This window comes from Eptesicus fuscus, chromosome 13 (genome assembly GCF_027574615.1).
Source record: "Eptesicus fuscus isolate TK198812 chromosome 13, DD_ASM_mEF_20220401, whole genome shotgun sequence".
Taxonomy (NCBI): domain Eukaryota; kingdom Metazoa; phylum Chordata; class Mammalia; order Chiroptera; family Vespertilionidae; genus Eptesicus; species Eptesicus fuscus.
Genome location: NC_072485.1, coordinates 60,422,918 through 60,433,587, shown reverse-complemented (window position 1 = coordinate 60,433,587; position 10,670 = coordinate 60,422,918).

The following is a 10,670-nucleotide window of genomic DNA, read 5'->3' as shown; positions in this document are numbered from 1 at the left end:
AGGGAACTAAAGGGCAGAGAAATTCAATAACTTGACCTAGGTCACATCAGTATAAGGACAGAAGCTTGGATTTGAACCCAGTTCTCTGGCTCCAGAGCCCTTGTTTCTAATAACCATAACACCTGGCTTCTGCTTACTACTCCTGACCCCATTTCCCCTACTTGAAGACAGGGATAATAAATCCATGCCTACCCTCCCTCATGGATTGAGGGAACTTTATACACTTAAAGGGCAATTTACTGTAAAGAATTGAGGCCATTATCACAAAGGGTGTAATGGTCTCATTAGTCCCTAGGAGACAATCCCTATCCCCACAAAAAGGCAAAACTGTGAGGCTGACCATTCTTTCCAGCACCCAGCAATGTGAGACTGAGGACAAGGTGGCTTTTGCAGCTACATGGTCCTATATTGAGCAGGCTAGAGTACACACTAAATCTGTATTTATACTCGGGAAACCACGCTGTGCTTAAATTAGCACTTGAGGAAGAAAAGCTTCTCTAAGGCTGCCTTTCTTAAGTAACACAGCCTAACATTTCTATAACTACAGACAACAGTGTTCTGAAAGCAATGGCAAGATGTTTTGAATCGATCCTAAATCCTCAGCCTCCCCATTTCCAATGACACCTCCCAATCTCCCCCCACCACCCCACCCACACACACACTCACACACAGGCAATCCAGAATCCATCTTAAATCGAATCTCTTTTCCAACATTTGTGGCACAAGCAAGGTGTAAATAATAAAGACTGTCAGAGGTTTTTCCAGGATCTTCTGTTTTATTCAACGGCATATTACTCAGAAGTCACAACATCTGTCACAAAGGGGCCTAGAGTCATCTAATTAATCAGAGATGCCCAAGGCATCATCTCACTGGCAAACGAATCAATTTTCCAAATTTATAAAAACCACAGAAATAGCATCCAAGCTTTTTCCTGAGCTTTGTCCTAATTTACTAGGGTCACTTTTCCTGCTACTCAGTAACCCCAAAATTCCACCTGCCTGCCTCTTGGGGCTTTGCACAGATCAGCATTTTCTCTGTGGAGTTTATTCTTACCCAGGCTTTTTGCCCAGACACACACTCATGCAAACCACATACACATGCGTACACACACACACACACCATGCACATCACCAATTCCCATGGAAACCAAATAAGGGGGAAAAAATCAAAAGGCAGCTCAGAAACTACAGATGCAGCTCTCTGACCCTGATGCCTGATTCTGCCCAGATCTACAGCTCCAGGGTCCCTCTTAGAATTCTGTAGGGCTGCGGGCATTCTATTACTGTTTGATGAAGAGTGATATCTTTAATCTGATGATAAATAAATAAATAAATAAATGAGCATCACAATGAGTACGTAAAAGAGATGCTAATTTTAAAGCAACCACACAGCCACTAGAGTGGACAGAAGCCACTCTGACTTTTGATCCAAAATTCACCTTTGACCAATAAAATATTATAGATGTGGGAAGCAAGAAAGAGAGAGAATGACAAAAAGATGACTATTAAATATTTTTTCTCACTTCCTGCATAGCTGTAAATGGGATCTGAATAAAGTTCATCCACACAATAGAAACTCGTGCTGGCTGTAAAGAATGAGTGAGAGTTCCAGGTACTATCTGGGAAGATGTCTGAGTTTTATTGTTATGAGGAAAGATTGCAGAGCTACATTATTGCATTAATCCATTTAGGTAAAAAATAATAATTATATGTAGGAAAAGTATGTCTTTACTTATATTAGCATTTGTGTATTAGAAGACTATTAAGCCAAATGATTTCCAGTGGTTCTATCTGTTGAATAAGATTATGGAGAATTCTTATTTTGTAAGTCATTCATTTCTGAAAAGTTGTTGGGTTGTTTTTTTTTTTTTAAAAGTGAGAATCTACTATACTTATAATCAGAAAAAGTGATAAAGCCAAGCAAAATTATCTTTTTGGAGACTAAAAACCTTGAGATTTCGGGGACCCCTGTAATAAGGTCTATAATAGCATGAACTGGGGCCTTCATTTCCCTGGATAAGAAGATGTATCTGGAAACCCAGACATGCCACATTCTAGCCAAATCTCTTTTCTTCTATTTTTGAAAAACCACAGTGACTTATGTTCATCATTTCTGGTCCAGTAGTGGCCAAGTGGGTGAGTGGCAGGGTGCCAGGTCCTGATGGATGACAAGACTTCAGTGGTCAAAATGTTAAAGACCTTTTCTTCTTCCTCTCCTTTTGTGGGTTTTTCCCCATTTAGTGCTGGCAAAACACATTTACAGAGTTGTTGTAATGCAGGTCATCTGTCATCAGTCTGTAACTTTGCCAAGGACCAGTCCTCCTGTCTAGTTGTGGACTCTGCTCCCTTCTCGAAAGAGAACGGCATCTAGAGTGTATGAAATATTTTGACTTGGAAGGAACACTTGGTCTGAGGTTTCCCTTAATCCAATTTCTTGGCAGGACTTCAGATTAGAGAATGGGAGGCCCCCTTGGAAAGCCAAGAAGAGATCATAGGTTTAACATTGAACTACAAGTAGCCAAACTGAGTGTTAATTTTGTGTGTTCGGTGAACACTTGTTTGGTGGATCTACAAAAACCACATGAACCCTCTTTCTCTAAGGGTTATCCTATCTACTCTCAGCCACTGTCTTTGTGCCTCAAGAGCTTCCCACAGCCTCCCAATCCAAGTTTCATCCAAGATGAGCACCAGACCTACAGGGCAATCACTTGTTCCTGGGAATTTGTGATTGGTAATCAGGTTCCTCAATTTCATTTTTGAGGCTAGAACTCATAAGGTGTGGCACTGGGACAAGTCAAAAGAATGTGCCAATGGTGCAGTCACTGTGGAAAATAGTTTGGTGGTCATTCACAAAATTAAACAGAATTACCGGATGGTCCAGCAATTTCACTTCTGCCCCAAAAGAATTGAAAGTGGGGACTTGAACAGATATATGTACACCAATGTTTATAACAACATGATTTATTTTTCTTTTTCTTTTTTTGGAAGAAGAGTGGCCTTATAAGCAAGACTTATTTTTTTTTTAATGATTTCAGAGAGGAAGGGAGGGGAGAGAGATTGAAACATCGATGATGAGAGAAAATCATTGATTGGCTGCCTCCTGCATGCCCCCTACTGGGGATCGAGCCCACAATCTGGGCATGTGCCCTTGACTGGAATTGAACCTGGGACCCTTCAGTTCGCAGGACAATGTTCTATCCACTGAGCCAAACCAGGTAGGACCATAACAGCACTATTCATAGTAGCCCAAAGGTGGAAACAGCCCAAATGTCCATCAACAGATGAATGGATAAACAAAATGTGATATATACATACAATGAAATATTAGCCTTAAAAAAGGAATGAAATTCTGACACAGGCTATGCCATGGATGAACCTTGAAGCTATTATGCTAAGTGAAGTAAACCAGACACAAAAAGACAAATATTGTCTGATTCCACTTATATAAAGTATCTACAGTAAATTTTTACAGACAGAAAATAGTAGTTGCCAGAAAATAGAAGGGAGAAAGGAGAATTCCCCAGGGAGTTATTGCTTAATGGATACAGAGTTTCAATTTGGGGAGATAAAAAAGTTCTGAAGATGGATGGTGGTGATGGCTGCACAATGATGTGAATGTACCCACTGCTACTAAACTGTACATGTAAAACTGATTAATATAGTAAATTTTATGTTATGTATATTTTACCACAATAAGAAACAAAAGGATTTGCCACAGCCCTGACTGATATTGGAGACCTAGAACTGTGGAGCTAGGATAGCAGCTTTGAACAAAATGTATTCAATTCAATTCCACATATATTTCCTGAGTACCTGTTTTTTTGGTGAGGCCTGCTAGGAGGTTATTCAAAGGATTTAGGGATTAATGAGATCTAATCTAAGACTCAAAAAGCTCACACTATAGGGAGTCTCAGAAAATACATAAATACAAGGCAAAGTGTGATAAAATCATAGTCAAGGAACAAATATACCTTGGAGGATTGAGAATTTAAGGAAGACTTCATTGTATATTTGACATTTGAGATAGGCTGTTGAGTATTGGTAGCTGCTATCAACAAGATGATTGTGTTCCCCCCGCCCCCCCCCCAAAAAAAATGTATATGTTGAAACCTAATCTCCACAATGATGGTTATTTCCAGGTGGAACCTTTGGGAGGTGATTGTCATAAAGGTGGAGCCCTGGGGAATGGGATTAGTGCCCTTGTAAAGAGGCCCTAGAGAACTCCCTTCTCCTTTTGGCCATGTGAGGACACAGCAAGAGGACAGTCATCTATTAACCAGGAAGCGGGCTCTCACCAAACACTTGAATGTGATGGCACCTTGATCTTGGACTTCCCAGCCTCCAGATCTGTGAGAAATAAATTTCTGTTGTTTATAAAACACCCTGTTTATGGAATTCTATTAGAGCAGCAGAACAGAGTAAGATAGTATTATTGCAACAGGAGGGGGGACATTCTAAATAGAGAATATAGGTTAAGGCTGGGAGCCAATTTAAGGAATAGCAAGTAGAAGATGGGATAAAAATAGGAGCAGAGAAGGTGACATTGAGACTTACTATCTGCCAAGAACCATGCACAATATTTTCCACATATCTCATTTAATCTTTACAACAGTCTTGGGTAATATTAGGCAATATTGCAGGAGATATATCTGGTCATCTATCCAGCTGCCTTTATTTCCTCCTTCTTTGCCACCACACCCTAATTTCATTTAGGAGTATTCCCCTTGGACAGTCTGGTCTAGCTGGAAGGGCCTCTCCCCAGCTCTAGGGGATGAATCTTCATTTATCTAGTCTGGTTGGTGGTAATAATACCGTTCCTTGCTGGCCCAGCTTATTGGAATGAAGGGCAAAATTCAATTTGACCAAAAAGGAAGAGGAAGGGATTATCTGCCAAAGGACTTTAACAGTATTCCCTGGTTAAGGAAAGAAAGACCTCACAAGAAAGAAGTCTCCCCTTTCTGCCTTTGGGTACATCTGTTTAAGAATGTGAATGAAGACCAGCTGGCATGGCTCAGTGGTTGAGCGTCGACCTATGAACCAGGAGGTCATGGTTCAATTCCCAGTCAGGGCACATGTCTGGGTTGCAGGCTCGATCCCCAGTGTGGGGAGTGCAGGAGGTGGCTGATCAATGATTCTTTCTCACCATTGATGTTTCTATCTCTCTTTCCCTCTCGCTTCCTCTCTGACATCAATAAAAATATTTTTTTAAAAAAGAATATGAATGAAGCCTGAGTCTTGGTAGCCTTCTCGAGACCATGGTCCTGTGTGACACGAAAGATGAAACTAACCCTCTACAGATAAGCCCCTGAGTTAACCAACCTTGCAACCACTTCCCTTCCTACCTCTTCCTATTTCAGATAGGACTTTTAACAAACACATGTAAGCCACTTTAATTTGGATCCTCTGTTAATAGCAGATGAAATGTTACATGAGTCTCTGCGTAAGTAAGAGATTGGTAAGTTAAAGTTTAATGTGCATGATTTCAAGTTAGCAGTCATACACATTAAATTTAGGGGTCGGCGTAAAATTAAAACAGTAGTTTGGAACCTTACTTGCCTGGGTGAGAAGCTGTGGGCAAAGGGCAATTCTCTGGATGGGTGAGGTGCTCAGGAATGCAGAGCGCCAGTCGTGCTGTTGTAGATCACACCTCAAGGTCTATGGGGCTGAGGAGGGTGAAGAGGGAGGAGTGATGGAGTTTCCATGGTGACTCAGCCCTTCCCCTTGAAAACTCAAGGAAATGTCAAGTTTGTCCTTGTAAGCAACCTTCCCTCTGTCACGGCTGTGTTTTTATAGGGCAATGCTTGGAAAGTCTCCCTCTTCCTTTACGCTTCGCTTGTCCTGATGTGTCCCACCTCCTCGACACTCACGGTGTGGGGGGCAGAATGTCATTCCAACCGCCTCCCTCTGCCTCCCACATGTTTCCAGGCCTCAGAGGCAGCCTCCTCTATGTGAAGTGACCTCCCTCACTGGTATTTTTACCACCTATTGAGAGGCTATTAAAATTGTCTGATACAAAAATACAACTGACCCTGCTGGGAGAGGTTAGAGGAAGGTTTCAACCAGAGTCAGCCAAAGGCTGCCAGGTAGAGCAAAGGACTGTGTGTCAGAGAAACCTGGATTTGCATTCTAGCTTGGATGCTATGAGCTGCATGACCTTGGGCAAGTCACCTCACCTCCCTAAAACTCAGTTTATTGTCTGAAGAATGGGAACAATGTCGCCTGCCCTGCTTACCTCACCAGGCTAATAATAGGGTCCAAAAAAGACAACCAAATGGAAGGAAACACAGCCACTGTGTCAACCAGAAGATTAGACCTTGCACAGTGAGGACACAAACAGAAATTTTCATCTGGGTCCGAGGAAAAAGTTCAGAAAAGTGAATTTAGTAGAGCCAAGCTGTCTGGGTGGACCCCTAAAGGGACCTGAGAAAACAGAAAGACATGTATTCACTGGGGAAGAAGAGAGAAGATTTCATTGGCTGAATTTCTTCTGCAAGGCCTGAGTACAAACCTAGGGCTTTTGACACATTATCTCAGTCAACTGTGAGATGGGCATTTTCATCTTCATTTTATAAAAGAAAAAAGCAACACCAAGAAATTGAAGATACCAGTTGAAGGTAGATTCTGGCCTCTTTACAACTCAGATTTTTGAGGGTTTTTTTTTTTCCCCAGAAGGCTTAAAGATTTCCTAAATCTTTTTGATCTTTAAAAGGAATGAGAGAGTCAAAACCTTGCAAAGTAATCTTGGGGCATTATGTGAATTTTTATGCCTTGGAGTTATAGTCCTATGCTGGACAGAGGGTCGTAGAGAGTACAATAGAAAAAGTACTGAAAGTGACTAAAACATAGTAGTTCTTCCATAAATTGTGTTGGATAATGAATAAAAGAAACCAATATTGTAGTCCAAATGAAGTTTTTACTATATAGCCTTGAACAAAATATTGAATCTGGACTCATTTTAACTGGAAAGTGAGAGCTGACTTATGTCTCTCATGTTTATCCACTGGGGTCCCGATTATAACCATAGGATGAGAATAGTCAACCTTGATAAGTGAGGGGAGGGAACAGAGCTGGATAGTAGAACAAGCATTGGTATGGGGATCAAGAGATCTTGAATCCTCAGTCTTCTCATCTATACAATGGAAGGTTATACTAGACCCATGGTTTTCAACCTCTTTTCTTTTCAAACAGCAATTGAAAGCTTTTGCTACCTAAAATCTGACATGGAGCCCCAAGCCATTAGATAAGCAAGTGTGCTGCACAGATTGAATGAAAGGGAGGTAGAGCTCCCTCAGCAGGGCCATCCCCTCATGACCCTTCCCTCCTACCAAGGCCACTTGGCAAGATAAGGAACCCCACAATCTCTGTGGAGTCTCCCAAAGTTGACTTCTGTGCTCAGAAAAAATAGACCATCTGGGCACTTGCAATGAACTGGTGCAAGTGCTTTCCATACCATAACTCTTTACCCTCATCGAAATCCTATTGAATAGGTATTATTATTAACCCCTTTTACACATAAATAAACTGAGGCACAAAGAGCTTAGTTAACAATGTCCAAGAATTAAGACTCCTAGCAGATAATGCCTCCTTCCATAATGAGAAGAGCTTTCAGATCCCCAGCAACATCTAGTTCATCTCCTGACCCAAAGAAAACTAAAATCAAGCTTAGATAGAACCTTGGTTTTAAAGGAAATTCCAGTCACAGATGAAATTTTATTTTTTTCAGAAAAGCTTTTGCACAACAGTCCTTTTGTTGAGAGTTCAGTATAATTGGTTGCAGGGGCTTTGTTTCTTGATAGCGGAGGGAGATATCTAAAGAAATTCAGGATGTCACAGGCTCTGACAGCACCAAACATATCAGAACTCCGCCATGAGGGCCAACACAGTGGATCCAGGTGGTAAACAGAACCATTCTTTGGGTATTTGGGAAGGGTGGGGGAGGAAGACTTTTCTAGAGGCTTTAATGAGTGTGGACATGTCATAAGCCTAAATTGTACCCTTGCCTTAATGAGTGAGTTTGCATAAATATGTGTCTGTGTGCCTTGGAGAAGGGGTGAAAAAAGAAACAAAGTCATTGTCACATAAACAAATAGCTCAAGGTTCTGGTGATGCTATGGAATTCATAGAGACCTACTAAAAAAGGACATGTTCTAAGAACCCTGCTCTCAGGAGGTGGTCCAGTGTCTTTCCATTACTTTGCAGATGTCATTTGTGTAGCAGACATATGACTGCTTATTCATCTTGGTGTCATTCTTTGACTGCCTGCTACATGCCAAGCATTTGCTCAAACATTCATTGGACATGCACTGAGGCTCTTGGTAGTACTTTCATAATCAAGAAATGCTCATTGAATGCCTATTACATGCTAGATACAGCAAGGGTCCTTCCTTTCTTCTGTCTTTTATCCAACCAGAGAATATTTGCTGAATACCTATTGCACATCCACCATTTAAATACTCATTTCATACAGATTTTTTAATTGTCTACAATATGCTAAATGTTGAGTAGGAACTGAAGACACATATCCCTTTTTTTTTTTTATAACTCCTAGTACAGTGGCTTTGCTTTCTATAAGTCCACATGTCCTGTGCCATTTAGCCCTTAGATTCTAGGCCAATAGCAGTCTACGAGCAATGTCAGATCCTTGGAAAATCCTCCAAGCATAAGTACACATCTGTAAAGATACCAACTTTAAGTGGAGATTAATTCAACACTGGTCTTATTTACATTATGGACTTAAAAGCATATTTATCCCATGAATGCTTACTTCCATATTATTAAAAAACTAGAGGCCCGGTGCACAAATTCATGCACTGGTGGGGTCCTTTGGCCTGGCCTGTGGGGATCGGGCCAAAACCAGCTCTCCAACATCCTCTGAGGGGTCCTGGATTGCAAGAGGGCAGTTCTCAGGTGATGCACCCAGGAATCAGGCTCCCTCTTCTCTGGTTCTGGATGCATCACCCGAGAACCACAGCTCAGCAGCTCCTGCATTGAGTGTCTGCCCCCTGGTGGTCAGTGTGCATCATAGCTACAGATCGGATGGTCAAATGGTTGGATGGTTGCTTAGGCTTTTATATATATAGATTATAAAGTGGGGAATGGATTTATGTTGCTATGAAAACCCCAAACAGAGAAAAGAATAAGGAGGAAATGGAAAGGCCAGTTGATGTAGTTTTCCCATCAATATTCATGGTTAGCCCTAGCCGATTTGGCTCAGTGGATAGAGCATTAGCTTGCGAACTGAAGGGTCCCAGGTTCAATTTCAGTCAAGGGCACATGCCCTGGTTGCAGGCTCGATCCCCAGTGGGGGGCAGGAGGCAGCTGATCAATGATTCTCTCTCATCATTGATGTTTCTCTCTCTCTCTCTCTAATCAATAAAAAAATATATATTTTAAAAAGGTAAAATGCAATTTTATTTTTAAATTCATGGTTGAATCAACCAGACTGCTGTAGCATGATTTTAGGGGTTTGCTGTTTGGGGTTTTGTCTGTATGTGTTCAAGATGTGCAGTTCCAAGAACAACTGTGACTTAACTTCACAAGTATATAGGTTTATATATTCCCATCATCTTTTTCTCCATCACCATCAAACGTCAGTTCTCTTCCATGAAGACAGGGGAGCCCATGTGATTTGCTGAGCCCACAATTATTCATGCTTCCTGGTGCCCCAGTCGAGCTTTTGTCACCCTTGACCAAAGTGCCACACAGCCTGTTTCTAAGGGGGAAGAAGTTGGGGTTTACCAAGGTCAGCTTGGGCCAGTGTCTGTTGAGTTGAAGCCAACAGGCTGAAAGGGCATCTGCTTCCCTTTCAAGGGTTCCCTTGATATCAAGACCTACCATTCATCACTTTCAAGTGTGGAAACTTGGCATTTGTTTCAGAAAATGCCAAATGTATTTTCCTTGCATATCTGCTGCCACATCAGTGATCTGTCCTTAGTTAGATCTCTTTAAAAAAAGAAAAGAAGCAAGCAAGCAAGCAGACCTTTCTGTGTCTGGCTTGCTGGGTCATCCTGGATGACTTAAACCGTCTGAGCCTTAAACTGTCAGTAAATTTAACAATGGAATTTTAAATTTACACCCATGGAACAGAATTATTGTGAAGATTAAATATAGCCCCTGACACATAGGAGGTAACAATTCCATTGTGAATACTATTATTATTTTTTATTGAATGCTTACAATGTGACACTTGGTAATAAATGCTTTTTCTTCCTTAAGTGGTCTGAACTATGTCACCTCTCTAAAATTTCTTAGTTGTAAAACAGGCCTAATACTATTGTGCATGTTTGTTTCAAGGCAGTGGTTTCTGAACTTGAGTATGCATCAGAATCTCCTGGTGAGCTTGTTAAAACATTGATGGCTGGCCTCCACTGACCATGTTTTTGATTTAGTAATTCCAGGTTAGAAACTGAGAATTTGCCATTATTAAACTTTCTAAACTGATGCGGATGCTAATGATCCAGGGCCATACTTTGAGAACCCCTGCTCTAAGAATTAAATTTACTGAGCACTTATTCACAAACACTTATTACGTACCTACTGTGTGCTAGGAATTGTTCTATGTATAGAAGGAAAAGAGAGAGCAAGACAAAGTCCCTGTCTTCATAAAGTTTATATGCTAGCCAGGGACATAGACAATAAGTAAACCTATGAGTAAACAATAACAGTCAGTA